The sequence below is a fragment of the Delphinapterus leucas genome, unplaced genomic scaffold, assembly GCF_059928025.1.
Source record: "Delphinapterus leucas isolate spDelLeu-1000000601 "Yukka" unplaced genomic scaffold, BTC_Dleu_Yukka2 spDelLeu_asBTCV2_sq40, whole genome shotgun sequence".
NCBI classification, from domain to species: domain Eukaryota; kingdom Metazoa; phylum Chordata; class Mammalia; order Artiodactyla; family Monodontidae; genus Delphinapterus; species Delphinapterus leucas.
In genome coordinates this window covers 4,290,157-4,308,019 of record NW_028322249.1, presented here as the reverse complement: position 1 = coordinate 4,308,019, position 17,863 = coordinate 4,290,157, and positions in this window count along the sequence as shown.

The following is a 17,863-nucleotide window of genomic DNA, read 5'->3' as shown; positions in this document are numbered from 1 at the left end:
AAGCCCACGCAGCTCGCGGACCTCCTTCTACCGCGCATGCGCCACCGCGTGGCGTGTCGAGATGACTGTCATCACGCAGGCGGATTAACGCGCTTGATCGGTAAAGAGGATTCTGATGCCTGCAATTTCCCTCCTTAGCCGGAGGCTGGTAGCACACGTCCATTAGTTCGTGTGTGTACCCTTCAGCATTCCAATCATACGGGACATGGAAAGTTGTCCGACTCTCCCAGTTTCTTGTGTGGTTCTTTCAGATATTTCCCAAGTGCTTACATTCACACTTGTATCTTGTATGTAAGTATTTGTACGTAACAGGTATCCTGTAGTTTATAGAAGAGCAGCACACTATACACGTACTACATACCTAGTCTACAATGTGTCTTGGATAGTGACGCTGTTATCTTTCTAAAATATAAACTTGGCTGGATTGCTCTGTCGCTTGAACATCTTCACTTAGCACAGAATACAGCCCAGGTTGTTAGCACAGCATTGAGAACTCTTTATAAACAAATATCAGTCTGTCTCTCCAACTGAATTATAAGTTCAAACTATGACTTACAAGGACCTACATCATCCACCTCCCTCCTTTGCCCTGCCAGCCTCCCCTGATCTCATTCTCTACTGCCCTGCCCTCACTCACTTTCCCCTGTCCAGCCACACTGGCTTCCTTACTATTCCTCAAACATGCCAAGCACAGGCGTGCCTCAGGGACTTTGCACCTACTATTCCTTCTGCTTCAGAACACACCCTCCCACCCCATCTCCACTCTCCCAGAACACACCCTCCCACCCCATCTCCACTCTCCCAGATATCCAATGGCTTGTTTCTCACTGCAAGGCTCTGCTCAATCGACATCTTAATAGAGGGGACTTCCCTGATCACCTACCACATTCCCTCACCTCTTCATCTTCTTTTGTTATTCTCCAAAGCATTTACCACCGCTTGACACTCCACATATTGACTTATTTATTCATCTCTCTCCCCCACTAGAATGGAAAGTACGTAAGGGCAAGAGCTTTGTTCTCTTCCTACTTCCTAGAACAGTGCCTTCAACTTAGAAGGTGTTATACAAATATTTGCTGAAAATGAATGTATGACTTCTTTGCCCTTTCACACTACCCTCTAGTCACACCAGAGGCTGCCCCTCCAGAGCACAAGTTCAAGCCCTGGGCCTTTTGTACCTGTCCCCAATACCTGGGCTGTCCTTTCCTCATTCCGGCAAAATCCTCTTCCCCCAAGCCCAGCTCAAACGCTGTCTCCTCAGTCAGGCCTTCCTCAATTTCTCCTCTATATTCCTGCTGCACTTGATTCTTTTATCATAATTAACCCACTTAGACTCACTACATGTTTCTCTTCCTAGACAACTGGAAGTTGCTACTGAACAAAGACTTCTACTCACCTCTGTATCCCCGTGCCCTAACAACAAACCTATAAGGCTCTCGGTGTTTACTGAAACAATTCATTTTCTGAGTCTCTACCCATTCTAGGGAGTGCGTAGTATAGTCTCCTCCTCATTATCAGTGAGCCTGGCATCTGTGGGAGGGCCTTACAGCAGAGGAAGTCACCAATGGATCATAACTAAGGTCCTGAGACTGCAATGGCAGACAGCATGGTGAAGTTAGCCCACTGCATGCAGAAGACCCACAGAGGAGTCAGCATATGCAATGGACTACACTTGGTATAACATGTGAACAATCAAGGTTTACAAACGTGTTCTCATGCACTTGTAAGGATCTTCTAGCCCACGCGGAACAGACAGAACACACACAAAGGAGCCTGGAGGAAGTGAGTAGGCCGGCAGCTGCGCCCTAACGTCTTAAGAGGTAACATTTCTGTGACTACAGTTTAAACACATCAGATAATTTGCCTCCTTTCTAGACACCCTGGTTATCACAGGACAGGCCAAGCCTCTCAAGTTTTAAAGCTAAAGTACACGGAAGATCTGTGAATAGGGCTGAAGATATTTAAGAGCTAGTACCTGCATTAAGCAACCAGGTTATAGAATGAACATTTATCTTGAAATTCCAGTCTCTCCCTCTCTCTCTCGCCTCCTATCCCCTATCTTCCCACCTCCATCTCTATTCCCTCTCCCCTACTCCCTGTTTTATGTATATACGTGCATCATTTTATATATACACGGAATATTTACTGTCTGTTACATTGATTTAATAAAGTGCACACTCCTCAGGCTAAATTTAGAAAGAGGACAAAATGAACACTTTCACATGGGCGTCAGTGGTGTTCCAAAGACAAAAGATTCCTCAGTCTTAAAACATGGCGAACACCATGTTCCTTCTGATAGTTAGATGCTAGAAAAAGGCAAGTGGATCCTTAAAATTCACACGCTATTAACACCTACTATCAACAGAGTAGATCTTAAAGCGGAAACAAGAAAACACCAGCCTTTTAAGTTCTTCCTGTCTGAAGATAAGAGTAAGAGGTGGTAGTGTTCTTCCTCACTTGCACCCGAAGGGTAAAAGCAGCAAAAATATCTTAAACACATATATGATGAGGAAGCCACTCTACCTGGTCCACTCTGTTTTGTTTTGCTTCTAGGGATCTGTCTCACTCTGAACCTTTGCTTTTTGTTTTCTCTTTTATGTACGCTAAGAACCTGAGAGTCTAAACCTTTTCTTCCACCTCTCAACCAATAAACAGGACAAAAGAACATTTTTATGTTTTTATGTATTTTCCATTCAAATTTTTAAAAAAGAGATAAGTAAGCTAGCTCAGTTCATATTTCTCACAAAGATCACTTTCCAAACTAAACTAAATTGTTTGTGACCATAAACAGGAAAAACACCGTACTCTAGTAGCACCATCTGACATTTCCACCTTAATGTTACCAAACACAACTTGACACGAATGTCAGAACTATTAAAAATGTTAAAAATCCCCAACCCCACTCAAAATGCATACCAAAGTTCAGGTAAAGGAAAAACAAAAACAAACACAAAAGCAACTCACCGTTATCTTTATGTTCTTTCAGAAACCCATTAACAGCACACTGGAATTTAAAACTAGTGTCGTCATCTGACACCTGATGCCCAATTGTACACATTTTTAAATAAGGAAGAGTTTCTGGTAAGTCCTATAAGGCAAAACCATGAAAATATGTATTATTTCCTTTGTAGGGAAAGAATAAAAAATTAATTAGAGAAGGCAGAATATAAACCAGGAGAGTACATTAAACTTTGTATGTCAGTCATTCTGATGAGAGCCATTTTTTCCAAAGCTGCTTTAACCAGTAATTATCACTTGATTTTCATTCAAACTGCAGAACGGACAGTTACCAGGCATGCAAAAGGAAAAGCAAATCTATGTGAATGAATGCACATGTAACTCAAAATGATATAAACAGTTCTGCCTACATTTATGTTCTATCTTACATTTCAAGGGCCATAAAGCGGCTGTGATTTAAGGAGAGTAGTAGAATAGAGTCAGAAGAACTTGGATTCGAATTAGGAAACAGAGGCAATTTCAGGCATTGTTGAGAACTGGTATTCTTGAGGTGGGAGAAAGTAGACTATCAATAGAAGACAGAAAAGGATAAGTGAAAATTCTCTAGTTCTGAATTTAAATGGAAAGTAGCAGTGGAACCTATGACATATTTTTAAAATATTAAAAACAAACGTACATATTTCCTAGCTCTGACCACTGAAAAAGTCTAGAAACAACTGATGTCATGTCCAAAGGACTCAGGAGTCACCGAGAAGCTCCAACTGGCCAAAGATAGGGCCTCAGTTAGAATAATAACTATAACGGAGTCCACGGTGAGAGGAATAAATAAAATTTTACAAAACTGGTCAACACTGGAGGATATTTGTGAATCAACTCATTATTTTGAAAACTGTTAAATAAAAGAAGAGAATCATGCCTCTACAACTGAGCAACCAAACAGCTGATGAGGGGAATCTTCTCCTCGTACAAATATACCCAGCTAATAAGTGAAAAAAAGAACAACAGAATTCACCATTCTTTGAAGCCTCAACTGAATTAATGGATGTAGGTATGAATCATCAGTGACTGCTAATACCACAGAAAGACACAACTATATACGTCTCCATGGAAGAACACATCATCACCCATGAAACTGTCTTGCCAAAACAAACCATGCAAGCTTCATTCAGATCGACTACCGATTTACAGGAAATAAAAGGACTGAAGAATATGTTACCAACACATGGAATGTAATCATCGGCATCTAGATGGGACAAATTACCTGGTTTCTTTAAAAACAAAATTCAAGGAGGAAAAAAAAAGTGAGAGAGACATGGAGGGAGAACCTATAGATTAAACAAGACTTCAGAGACCTAACAATCCACGGCAAAGTGTGGACCTTATTTGGATCTAATTCAAAATTCTTATAGACAATTTTTTATGACGTTTAGGAGACAACTGCAAATTTGAGCACTCCCCGGGTATTTAATATTAAAAAATGATATTAAGGAATAAAAGTCCTATATTTTAAATGCACGTACCAAAAACGTACAGGTGTAATTTACATGTTGTCTCGGAGCTGCTTCAAGATAATACGGAATGGGGTGAAACAGGTGGGGGTATAGATAAAACATGACAGCCATCAGTTGGTAAATAAGAAAGCTGGATGAGTTCCTGGGTATACAAGGAACACTCACAGTAGTTTTATACTTTTGTATATGCTTAAAATTTGTGATAATTGTTTAAAAACAAGACGACACTGTAGAAAACAGTTTGGCACTTTCTCACAGGTTAAGCGTAGAGCTTAGTATTTGGCAGTAGGCTATGATCCAACAACTCTGCTACTACCTACGCTGCACATCTAACAGAACTGAAAGCAGGGATTTGAACAAATATCTGTACACCAATGATCACAGCAGCATGATTCACAATACCTACAAGGTGGAAAACAACCAAGTGTCAATCAACCGTTGAATAACAAACTGTGGTCTATGTACACACAATGGGATTTTCTAAGCCAAAAAAGAAATGGCATTTCGTTACGTGCTATAACATGGATGAACCTTGAAAACACGACGTTTAGTGCAATAAGCCAGACACAGAAGGACAAATACTGCAGATTCCACTTACACGAGGTACCTAGAATAGGCCAATTCACAGAGACAGAAAATAGAATAGAGGTTACCAAGGGTTGGTGGGAGGGAAAATGGGGTTGTTACTGTTTGATGGTTACAGAGTTTTTGTTGAGGATGATGAAAAAGTTTTGGTTCTAGACAGCGGTGATGGTTACACAGCACTGTGACTGTACTTAATGCCACTGAACTGCATATTTATAAACGGTTACAAGAAATATGATTTCTCTATATTTTACCACAATAAAAAAAAAGCAATAACAGAGCTGAAATTTCAATTCTTCCTTTTCCGAGAGTCAGTTTCATCGTCTGTAAAATTAGTAATTGTAGTTGTCTATCCTCTGAGCTTAGTGCAGGGTAAGCACTCAGTAGGAGATATCAGTACTACTTCCACTTCAAGAGCAAAGGATTGCTGTGAAGATTAACTAAGTCAATGGATATGAAAGAACTTTCTAAATGGCAAACTGCTCTACAAATATTAAAAGACATTAGGTGTTACTGTCTCCCAAGGCCATGGAACAGGTCAGAAGGAGGATAATTCTTTTGCACTGGAATGTCCTACATGGGCCAAGAGAATAGATGGGTTTCTGTACTATATCAGAAGGCATCAGGAAAAGGAAGCATAAAACTTAGAGAACAATTGTCTTTTACACTGATGCTTAAACATGCTCAGGCAACTGCTTAACATAAGTGCTAAAGACATAATGGACATACCTTTCTTTCTTTTTAGGATACTACTGTAACTACTAAAAGTTTACTTCATTTTCAAAATGTAGAACATGGAAGCTTATAGAATTTCTTAAGCATATCTAGAGCCTACTGCCAAATACTATAGTTCAATTCATATCTTTCATCTCATTTTGAAACAGCAATTACAAATGTGTATTTAAGGAAACCACTAGCTTCCCTTTTTGAACCCACGAGAGAAGGCCAGGACTCACCTTAGCATAAGATGATAACTACTGAACTACTATGAATTATTACAGTATCAGAAAGAAGGTCATTTTCAATTACGCCTTCCATTTACCTCTGGCTTGTAAGAGCGGCGAGTATTTGCTAAGTCAATAATCAGCCCAAGTTCTTCATTCTGTCCTTGGATTTTGTTAAGAGATCCAAGGGGGAGAAACGTTCTTCTGGAGCAAGATTCTTTTCAAAACTCTGTCAGAAAGAATAAAATAAGGAAGAACATATGTTTAAAATCCTTTACTATGTTATCCATTTATTCAAACCCTGGGATGCTAACATATGAGATTCAAAGTCAAGTTTCCTCCTCTGCAGCTTACAAGCGATATTACAATCCTTTCTTCCAGAGAGATTAGACGGAAGAAAATAAGCTCACTTCTATATAGTTATTTCTATGTTTGTTTATTTCATGTTGGTCTCCTAACCTGACTCTAAACTCCCAGAAGGCAGGGACCACATCAATTTTGCCTACCACTGTATTGCCAGCTCCAAGCGGAGTGCCTGAAAATAGACACAGAAATAAATACTTCTTGAATATCTACATATAGGAAGGATGGCTTTCACTGCTAAATATTCTTTCATGTATTTGGCTTATACATGTACCCTGTTCCATTGATCTCTTTGGTTATTCAAGTGTCAGCAACACACACTTTTTTTCTTCATTAGTAGACTAGTTTTAGAGCAGTTTGAGAGTCACAGCAAAACTGAGCAAAATGTACACAGTTCCCACTTACACCCTCTCTCCTTCATCCCACACAGCCTTCCCCATTATCAACATGCCATACCAGTGTGCTTCATTTGTTAGAATTCATGAACCAACACTGACACATCGTTATCAATCAAAGTCCACAGTTTATTGCATTCATGGTACAAGTAACCGACTATTTCTTTATTTCTAGTATAGTCATCCCCAAACATTTACATACTGAGATACATATTACTTTCTTATAAATTACTTTATTCTTTATTTATAGTTAGGGCATTGCATTGTTTTTTTTTGTTTTTTAATTAAGTACAAAAGTTGGTTGTATTTGTCTATGAATCCCATTTCTGGATAGTAAAAGAGGTATTAAAAAGTATTTGCTATAAAAAGGGAAAATGGAGTACGACGGGGTTGAGAGCCAGGGCTCTCTATATGGTGAATTCAGATTTCTGGAAGAATACGGTATTAACTTTTGCTCACCTTTTTTAAAGGAACTTTGAAAGCAATGAAACGAGTCCCAGGCATCCGCTGTTCAACTGGGAGATAGTCTTTCCACCTGTTAATATAGTTTTTGTTAGGCAAATTTTATGTTAGGCTGTCTCCCTGCACAGGATGAATGCGCCTTGAAAATGGAAATCATATCCCTCTACATCGGCTCCCAGGTGGTCCCAGCGTCCCGACCCCGACCCCGGCCGCGCGCGACACACTTTCCACAAACTGACACACACGGAGCCCGCGCGAGGGCCGGGTCGCGCGGGCTTCCCCGCCGGGTCGCCTGGAGGCCGGTCCCCCGCAAGCCGAGCGCACGAAAGGGCGCCCCAAAGGCGCCGGCCCAAGGCGCCCGCTGCGCTTTCCCTTTGGAAGCTGGGCTGCGGGGCCCAAGCGTAAACCCTGAGACAAGGAACACGCGCACCACGCCGCCACGGGGGACGACAGGCCGGGCGCCCACCTAGCCGGACACCCTGCATTTCTGGAATCACCGGACGCCTGTGTAAATTTCCGTCTGGCCTGTCATTTTCCAAAGGCCACTCAAGATCAGGGGACAGAACGCCTCCTCTCCAAGTGTCCTGCCAGCCCACCCACTCAAGATCAGAGGGACAAAATGCCTGACTAAAGCAAAACAAAACAGAAACACAAAAAAACTGGAGAGAGGGAGGAAAGGGTGCCCTGAAAAATAAAAAAAAATTAAAAAAACTAAGCACGTTGACAGCGCTAAGAATAAACTACCAGGAAAAAGAAACCCTACATGTCAGATCCTAAAGCACAGAAGGGCAAGCCCGCCGACATTCCAGGACCGGGGGGACCGGGGTCCCCAGCCCTGCAGAGCCAACCGCAGACCGGCTCGGGCGCCCCTCGGAAGCGCGGGATCCCCGCGGCCGAGTCTGTGACCCCCGGCCGGCGCCGGCTCCCCTCTGCCCACCCTGCGCGCGGGGGCTGGAAACTGCCGCGGAGAACCACGGCGGGGCGGGAAGGGGGGCTCCAAAGAGGGTCTGGCGACTCGAGTCGCTCCGTTTCTCGGTGGGCTCAGCGCGCGCCGTGGGGGAACAGGAGCGGGGGTCCGGGAGGAGGGGACGGACGGCACTTACGTAGACCGGCAGCGGCCACGGGTAGACGGCGGGCTCGGTCCCCAAGAGCGACTCCAGCCTCAGCTCCAGCTTCTCTCCCATGTCTTCGCGCGCGGGCCCCCGCACCGCGCTAGTCTGGCGGTTGGGGGAGGGGCGCGGCGCCGCCGGCGGGGGCGGGGCAGACGGGCAGGCGGGAGGCTGAGGGGGGCCTGGTCTGGGCCTCAGCTGCCGCCGCAGCGCTCCCGTCCGACCCCCGGCTCCCTCTTTGTGGTCACAGGCCCGGGGCCTCCAGCGCTGCTGCGAACTCGGGCCGGCGTGAGGCGACCACAATGAGCCGGGGGCCGGGCTGAAACACTCCCGGCGCGCGCGGCCCGCCCCGTGGACTCGCAGGCTCGCACGCACGCACGCACGCACGCACGCACGTCTTCGGCTGCCCCTGGCCACCCCCACCGGCCTGAAGTGGGGACCCGGGAAAACCCCTCATGGACAGTCGTGGCGGGTTTGACTCCCGACCTTGACGTAGCGTGACACACCCCCTCCCCCCCCAATAAAAGAAAAGGAGCATAGGAGGCAATCTCATACATTATTGATAAACACATACAAAGACACTATTGGTACAAAACTATTTCTCCATACAGCAACTTTGAATTTTAATAATAAATACATATATGTATCAAACATTAATAAAAGAATAAAATTATCCAATATGAGTACATTTGCTCTTGTTTTGCAATTAGTTCCAGGATTCTATTTTAGATTACTACTTCATATCTGAGAGAGTTGGGTGTGTGTTTGGTTTTGTGGAAGCTGCATTGTGCTAAATTTTACCTTTCTTTCTTGAATTAAATGGCTTTTGTTATCCCTTGGGAATACTGAAGACAGCAACAGCAGATTACTACCTACCAGTGGAAAAGTATAAATAGCAATTTTAGCCACTAGTGATTCTGAAATTGCCCTTAACTTTGTCCTTATAAAAATGCTCCAAGAATTACGTTTTGCAAATCCACAGATTTACTATCCATATTCAAGTCATTTATGTGGAGAAAATGTAGCCAGCCTTATCAGTAACACAGGATGTTATAGCCATCAAGCCATCAGCCACTGAAGCCACACCCAAAGCCGCACCCTGAGGGGATTCAGGATAGAGAAAACAGGATACTGGCCCTAGATAATTAAAGTGCAAATCAAGGGAATGATTTCCAGGAGACCAGATTCTTGCATCTCACCATATATAGAAAAGTGCTACATTTATTAACTTAAGATGTCTAGTTTCTTTAATTAACAGTAATCTTTTGATGTTCCAACTACCTGTCTTTTTTTTTTTTTTGCAAGAACCTCTAAATACCCTGTGCCCTCCCTTAGCTCTTCAGAACAGTCCCTCAGAGCTATCTGAGAGGCTGTCTCCTGATTTCAGTCCTCAGTATGTCTTCCACATAAAACATAATTCTCAACTTCTAGGTTGTGCATTGTTTTTCAGTCAACATTTAATTGTATGGCTCATGTAGGTACTATGCCTAAATGTAATGGGATGAGCTGTAAATTATTAAAACTAGATAAATCCTGTCAGCTCTACCACTAGCTGAGATCCAGGCTTTCACCTCTGGATACCTCTGGCAGATATGGGGTCTGTGTTGGTCTTAAAATTATTCTTAGAATAGTGGGGACTCATTCATTCTTTCAACACATTTTATTGCTTATATTCTATGTGTCAGTTACAGTGCTGGGTCTTGAAATACAGAAGTCAACACACGAAAATACAAGGATAAAACACATTTTCTACCATATTAACTTTTTTCATTCATCAATTCATCCCTAAATCATTCAACACGCATCTTCTTATTGAATACTGATGAGGGGTCAAATGCTATGCTAAACACTCAGTATATAGCTGCAAACGAGATGGACAGGCCCTGATTTTGATGTCACTACTATCTTTTGTCCTGCCATATAATGGGACAGCTTCATTATTCCCTTTACCCTAAGTTTTTATCACAAATTGCTAATGAAAATAAAGCTGTTAGTGGAGTTTCAACATGCATAGGTAAATGAGAACACAGAACTCCCCTTTCTCATGTCCCGTTCTCCTCCTTCTAACTCCCTATGTGAAGTCACTTTGTGCCAAGGCCAAGAAGCTGTGACCCAATAAGAACCAAGCTGATTTCCTCACACTGACTGGGGCTATTGCACACTTAGAAGGCTTGATGCTTAATTTTGATAAGCAACTAGAAGACCATGGAGACAACCTATAAAAATGATTTGTCTTGGGAGAAAATACTAAAGAGGGTTAATGTGCTGTTCCACCTGTCTAACCCCCTGGATTAAACCACAGGCACCAAGGTCACCAAGTGTACTTGGCAACAATGAGCTAATAATAAAAAAAAGCATCATACTGTTATTGTATTCATTTTCCCCCAAGGCGCTCTCTGATAAACACCACAACCTCTAAGAGAATTGAGAACAGCTTCCTTGTGGGGTAGGTCATATAATATATATGCATCTTTTTCCAAGCAGTTAAATCATATCCAGCTATCAGCACACCTTACTTAAGGCGATCGTAATGTATGAGATTAAATGTTCCTACCTGATCGGAAAACTTCTTGTCCTCAATTCATTGGCTGTACTGGATTTTTTCTTCTTGGGTCAGACCTTCAGACTTCTACCAGAAATCCTTCCTTTGGGGAAACCAGGCCTTCCCAGAAACTCAGGAAACTGAAATGGAGACAGCAAGAGAGAAGGAAATTATTTGGACACATAGACCTCAATTGTTTGGTTTTAAGTAAATGTCCAAGCAAACATCTTCTAGATGGTATAATAACTTTAGGGAAATTCACGGTTTATAAGTTTGGGTACTCATAAACTGAACATATTATGATAAGAGTACAGGTTGCATTTTGTGTCTTCAACTCAAGCAAAGGCTTCAAAAAAGGCCCAGTTATCCTTTGTTCATTAAGACACAAAGAGAGGGCGAAAAGGGCAAGTTTCGAAGTCTTTTTCTTTACAATTTACTTCCTTTCTTCAGTCTTCAACAAGATCTTCAGGAAATTAACTTTACTAAAGTTAATTATTCATAAAATAAACATAGGAACCTGCAGAAGACTATTTCACAGAGACCTGTAATGTACAATATCCATTGCATACATGCACCATGAGCTTGTCTTTTCTAGCACTGGCATACACAAAACTCTGTGTGTGTGTGTGTGTGCGCGCGCGTGTGTGTGTGTGCACGTGTGTGTCTTTTTCTGTGATGGAGCCATAGGGAGAAAATAAATCTATTGGCTGCAATTCAGTGATGTACGAAGATTTAAAGGTAAAGGAGAAGGTTACATCAAGTGAAACTATAAAGTCATGAGGTTGTGGTTCCAAAATAATAACAATAGCAGTCTTCTGTAACCAAGGGAGCAGGCTCCTCAAATTATAGTCACACCTGTTAGACCATCTGCCCATACATTTCACACTATCATTAATGGAAAACAAATGGCACTGTCCCTCCTTCCCTTTATCCATTGGCCATCCTCATATGAACTCTTTTTCTCTTCAAGGTCATGCTCTTTCCTATCTGTTTAAAAATATTAGGATTTAGGAGGAGTGATACGTAATGTGCCGTGCCTTGGTACTTGTACCAGTGACGGCTCTGTAAGGAGCACTGGGTTGTTAGGAGGCTATCAACTGAGTTCCCCTAGAAGCAGAACTTGAGGCGATAATTTGAGTGCAAACTGCTCATCTGGGAGGTGCTTCCAGAAAACTCAGAAGTGGAGTGGGAATTGAGAATGGAGGCATGGAAGGAAGCCAACAGAGGTGTATTACCGAATAAATGACTCCTGCAGGGAACTGCTGCCAGTACTTCAGGCGAGTTCTGTGAAACTCTACAGAACATGTCTCAGAGTTATCCCAAGAATCGGTGAGAAACTTGAAGTACTTATCTTCCAGTCCCCTCTGTCCTTGGTTGAAAGCTACACCCAGATACATTAACTCCTGTACACTTCTGGCCTGCCCTAAGGTGGATAATTGCAGGCGGCAGCATGATTCTATCAGCATATACTGGAATGATGAGTGCTGGGGAGATATGAGTGGAGCATCGAAACCATCTAATACAGTCGGGGCAGGAGATATTAATTATTGGCTTGAAAGTCCAAATGGATAACCTTAAATTCCTGGGTTTATGGTTTTACTTTGAGGTATTTAAGCATGATGTATGAGTAAAAATTTCCTCTGTTAAATCAAGTTTAAGGTCCTAACTCCCTAATCTTCTGGAAAACTGTGGTATCTTTTAACAGATTTTTGAAAAGTAACATGATTAAGATTTCAAATTGACCATTCATTCATTCACTCATTCAACACACATTTATTGAACACCTAAAGTATGTCATGGGATAAACTAGGCACCAGTGTTACTGTTACTAAAATCATTATAGTGCCACCTAGAATTCAATGTATTGTGACACTCAAGTAAGAAAATCCATAGTTGCCGTAAAAGATATTACAGAGTGCTATAGGAAGACACAGTAAGACCTTAATTCATGCTGTGGACAGTAGTATATGGGCGATATCAGTAGGGCTTCCTGTAGAAGGCAATTGAAATGGATATGTAACATGAAGGAAGGGTGAAGTTTTGAGGAAAAGAGAAGATAAATTCACAGTTGCCAGAAAATGAATGGTTAAGGATCAGTCCAGAAAGGAGTTCCATTCATAATCAGTATAAGAAATGCTCACTAGGGCTTCCCTCGTGGCGCAGTGGTTGAGAGGCCACCTGCCGATGCAGGGGACACGGGTTCGTGTCCCGGTCCAGGAAGATCCCACATGCCACGGAGCGGCTAGGCCCCGTGAGCCATGGACACTGAGCCTGCGCGTCCGGAGCCTGTGCTCTGCAACGGGAGAGGCCACAACAGTGAGAGGCCCGCGTACCGCCAAAAAAAAGAAAAAAAAAAAAAGAGAAATGCTCACTGGCGTGTAGAAAAAGAAGACAATGGAGAGGGGGGTAGACGCCAGATCATGCATAGTCCATGTATGTATAGTAAGTGCTATGGTCTAGTCTTTGTGTTCCCCTCCAAATTCATACGTTGAAATCTTAATTTCCGTAGCTGATAGTATTAGTAGGTGGGGCCTTTGGGAAATGATTATGGTATTAGTGCTCTTATAAAAGAGACCCCACAGAGCTCCCTAAGCTCTTCTGCCATGTGAGGATACAATGAGAAGTCTGTGATTCAGAAGAGGGCCCTCATCTGACCATACTGGCAACCTATTCTTGAACTCGCAGCCTCCGGAGCCGTGAGAAAAAAAATTCCTGGTGTTTATGAGCCACCCAACCTGCAGTATAATCTTACAGCAGCCCAAAAGGACAAAGAGAGTTTGGATGTGAGATTTTCCTCCAAGAAAGATGGGAATCCATTGAAGGATTTTACCTGGTAACTTAGAAGAGAGAAAAGTTTCATAACACAATCAGGTACTTTTATAAGAAAAATTTGTTTCTTTTTCAGAAAGATCACTCTGGAAATACTGTGACTAGATTTTTGGAGAAGTGTGATGGCAGGCCCGGATATAGAAAGATGAGTTGGTAGTCCATTAATATAAGTCAAACAAGAAAGTGGATATAAAAAGTGTGAATTTGTGGCTGAGAGTTCTTTTCTTTTACTACTTGAAAAATGTTATGTCAATGCTTCTGACTCCATAATTTTAGACAAGAAATATGCTGTCATTGGAATTGGTTTCTCAATAAGTGATGCATCGTTTCTGCCTGTCCACTTTCGAGATTTGTTTTGTCTCTACTTTTCAGAAGTTTAATTATGACGCGTCTTGACAAGGATACCTTTGTGTTTTTCCTCTTTGGATTTGCTCAGATCCTTGGATGTGTGCTTATGTCTTCTAAAAAATTGGGAACGTTTCAGTCATTATTTCTCTGAATACTTTGTCAGTCCTACGTGCTCTCTGTTTTCATTCTGGAACCTTGATGATATGAATGTTAGTGCTTTTGTTACTGTTTACAGGTTCTTGAGATCCTGTTCTTTCTCCCATCTCTACCCCTCAGCCTATTTTTCTGTGTACATGTGGTACATTGTATTGATCTCTTCTAAGTTCATGATTCTGTGCTTTGTAATCTCCACTCTACTCTTGAGCAAAGTTTTTTGATTGTTGTATTTTTCAGTTCTACTGTTCTCATTTGTTTTTATTCTTATAACTTCTAGTTCTTTGTTCACATTTTCTATTTTTCCCATTTCCGTCAAGGAACACATAATTGCTAATTGAAGCATTTATGTGACAGCTTATTTAAAACCCCTGTCTGATAATTTCAATAGATGTTTTATCTCAGTGCTGGTGTAGGTCTATTGTCTTTTCTCATTTATTCTGTGATTTCCTGCTTCTTGGTGCCATGAGTATTTTTCAATTGGATTCTAAACATTGTGAGTTATTATATGACTCTGTATCCCATTTAATTTTATTATTACTTTTTAGAAGGAAGTCATCCTATTGGAGGTGGAGTATGAGGACTGGGGGGTTACGTACAGATTTCCACTGGGCCCTACTGTCAAAACCCCAGCAAAAGTGGGCACTTACATTCTCTCACTGCAGACAGATCAAGTAGAAGTTCAGCTATCCTACTGGCCCTTCTGACACCTTCCCCCCAAAAGTGGGAACATTAATATCATTCTGTTGCCTTTTAGTAGGAGTGGAAGTTCATCTCCCCAGTAGATTTCTTGACACCAGGGGAGGGGAGAGGTGAAGTGTTTGCTGTGTTTGCTGTCCTTCCTCCCACTTCATTCCTTCTTGTTGATGCCGGGTGTGGGTAGAGGGTCAGCTACCTGCTGGCCCCACTGACACCAGGGTAAGAGGAAGAGAACTGCCAACTAGCCCTGCTTGTGCCATCTCATTCTGTCTTACTGCCTCAGGACGGTTATGGGGATTCAGCACCCCATTGGGTCTCACTGACACCATGTGTTGGGGGTTAGTGGGGTGCCTACTCCCTCCAACCTGTAACATCCTATTCTTATCGATGTCAGGGAGAGACGGAGGCTAGGTCCCACCATTGGACCCCACGACTGTGTGAGGGCAGCCCAGTGTTAACTAGCCTGTCAGGCACCACCTTTGAAAGTCTCTTTGCTAATGCAAAGGGGTGGAGGCTCAGCTCACCACTGCACCACACTGAAACAGCCCTGGTGGCGAATCAGAGCGCTGCCTCTTCTGGAGGGCAGGAGTGGGGTGGTGTGGAAGATCAAATCCTAGCTTGGCCCAACTGAAACCACAGGACATAGGGGATGGGTGCAATATTCCACTGGCACTTGGCTCGAGTAGTGTGTATATTATCGCCCAAATGGTTTTCTGTCTTTGACAACCCCTTTCCTCATACCTTGGCTAGGGGGAACGGGGGTTTTGTGTTTTCTTTTTTGAAGCTTTTTTGTCTGTTGTTCTGTTGGTGGTTATTGATTGGGGGTTCCTGTAATACCCTCTCCAGGATGTATGGGAAGCAACAGGAAACACAGGGGACTCATCACCATGTTATTCCTCAAGTCCCAAAGTCCCTAGTTAAGTCTGCCTTCTCATTTCCACCTTTCAGTGTCTTCCTATGTTTGTCTGTTGTTATGTTCAGGGTTTTAGTTTTAAGTGGAAGAACCTGGGAGAAATGGGCTACTTCATCTTCTTGGAAGCAGAGGTCTGGAGGCCTATGGATGTTACAAAGTACTGCTGACTGTAAATTAAAATTTGATGATATACACCTTGCCCTTTAAGAATTCTTCTGCTAGATGATGTGGCTTCCCAAAGTAGCTACAATTTGACTTTCATACTTCTAAAAGTCAAGTGTTTTGCCGCAGTTGAAATTTAAAGATAAGCAAGAGATGAGGCTAAGATGATCTATGTGGTAACAGATTAAAGTTGGAAACATCAATATACATTCATGCTTAGCTTAATATTGCTTCATATTACCTTAACACACATGGTTATGTAGAGAGATACTTATAGATATGTCCATATACGTGGGGAATGTACACACATGTTATCTCTTTGCTCTGTCAGCTGAGAAGATCTAGAAGCAATGACATCCGGGCAGCAATTAGCACACCCCACACCCAGATCCTGCTGTCTAATGCTGTTCTCCACTAAAAAGACCTAGTTATCCTTGAAGAAATAGCTGATTCTAGGACTGGGGCAGTAAATATACAAGATTTATATACAAGGCCATCTTATAGTGTCAGAAAGTAAGGAAGTTCCAAAAAAATATATAGCATGGGGATACCTCAGAGTGGCACACGAGCCACTGAACTGAAAAGAGTTCACAAGGGTCAGGACTAGAGCAATTTGAGGAACAAAGTAACTAACGTAGAATTAGATTATGACCCAAAGTATAAAATAAAAATCCGTGAGTTCTTCTGATATAAATAAATAATTGGATACATAAATAAATGCGGGAGAATAGATAAATCTCCAGTGCAAAAGAATTCCAAATAGTTTATGTAGTACTCCATCTTAAGCATAACTCTCTATTCCTTAGTTGTGGGCTGAGCATATTGACTTCCTTCCAAAAAGTACAATATGGAGAAGGGAAAACAGTAATTTTACAATGGAGAAACCTGAAAAACACTACCTCAGCCTGGTGATCAAGGTCGACCTCAGCATTCATAATGCATATTGATACTTTGTACACTTGATGTGATCTGACAAAATAACCCTTCTACTCTTGTGGTCTTCCTCCCCCAAACACATAATCCCAATATTATCAATGAAACATGCATCAAACAAATTCTAGTAGCGGGCATCCTACACAAGCCTAACCACTCAAAATTGCCAAGGTCATGCAAGGAAAATCTGAGAAGCTATCAAACCCAAGAGGAGCCTAAGGAAACATGGCAACTAAATGTAATGTGATGTTTTGGATGAAATCCTGGAATAGAAAAAGGACATTAGGTAAAAACTAAGGAACTGGACTAATGTATGGACTATAGTAAACAATAATGTATCAATATTTGTTCACTGATTGTAACAATGTAACATACTAATATAAGTTGATCGTCACAGAGGGAAATGGGTATAGTGTATATGGAAACACTTTATACTATCTTCTCAATTTTTCTGTAAAATTAAAACACTTCTAAAAAATAAAGTCTATAAAAACGTTGTGTTTTCTTGTTTTATGATTATGTGCCTGTATTTCCTAATAAATATGTAAATTTGCTTTGCCTTCCTTGATACTGATATTAAAGAAAATACTAAGTAACTCTGAAAGAATTTGTAACTCCAATTTAACAAGCAATAATTCTGGGTATTAACTTTTTAGGAGAACCCACTGAATCAATCAAAGCAAATTGTCTTTAAAGGCTGAATTTCTTTTCAGTGTTTAATCTTTTCTATGATTAATGCATACCACAAGCATGGTTCTCTTTCAAAGGGCAGAAAACATTGCTCGTAGGCAAGGTCTAAAATACAGTGAAATATTCATGTATGATGCTATAACAACTTTAATGTATTTTATGTTTTCAAAATGATGAAGTGTTATTTCAGTCAATAAAGTATTCACTTTTATACATTTCCTACCCACCTTTTCCCAGAACACCCACAAGGAAATGATACTATCATCT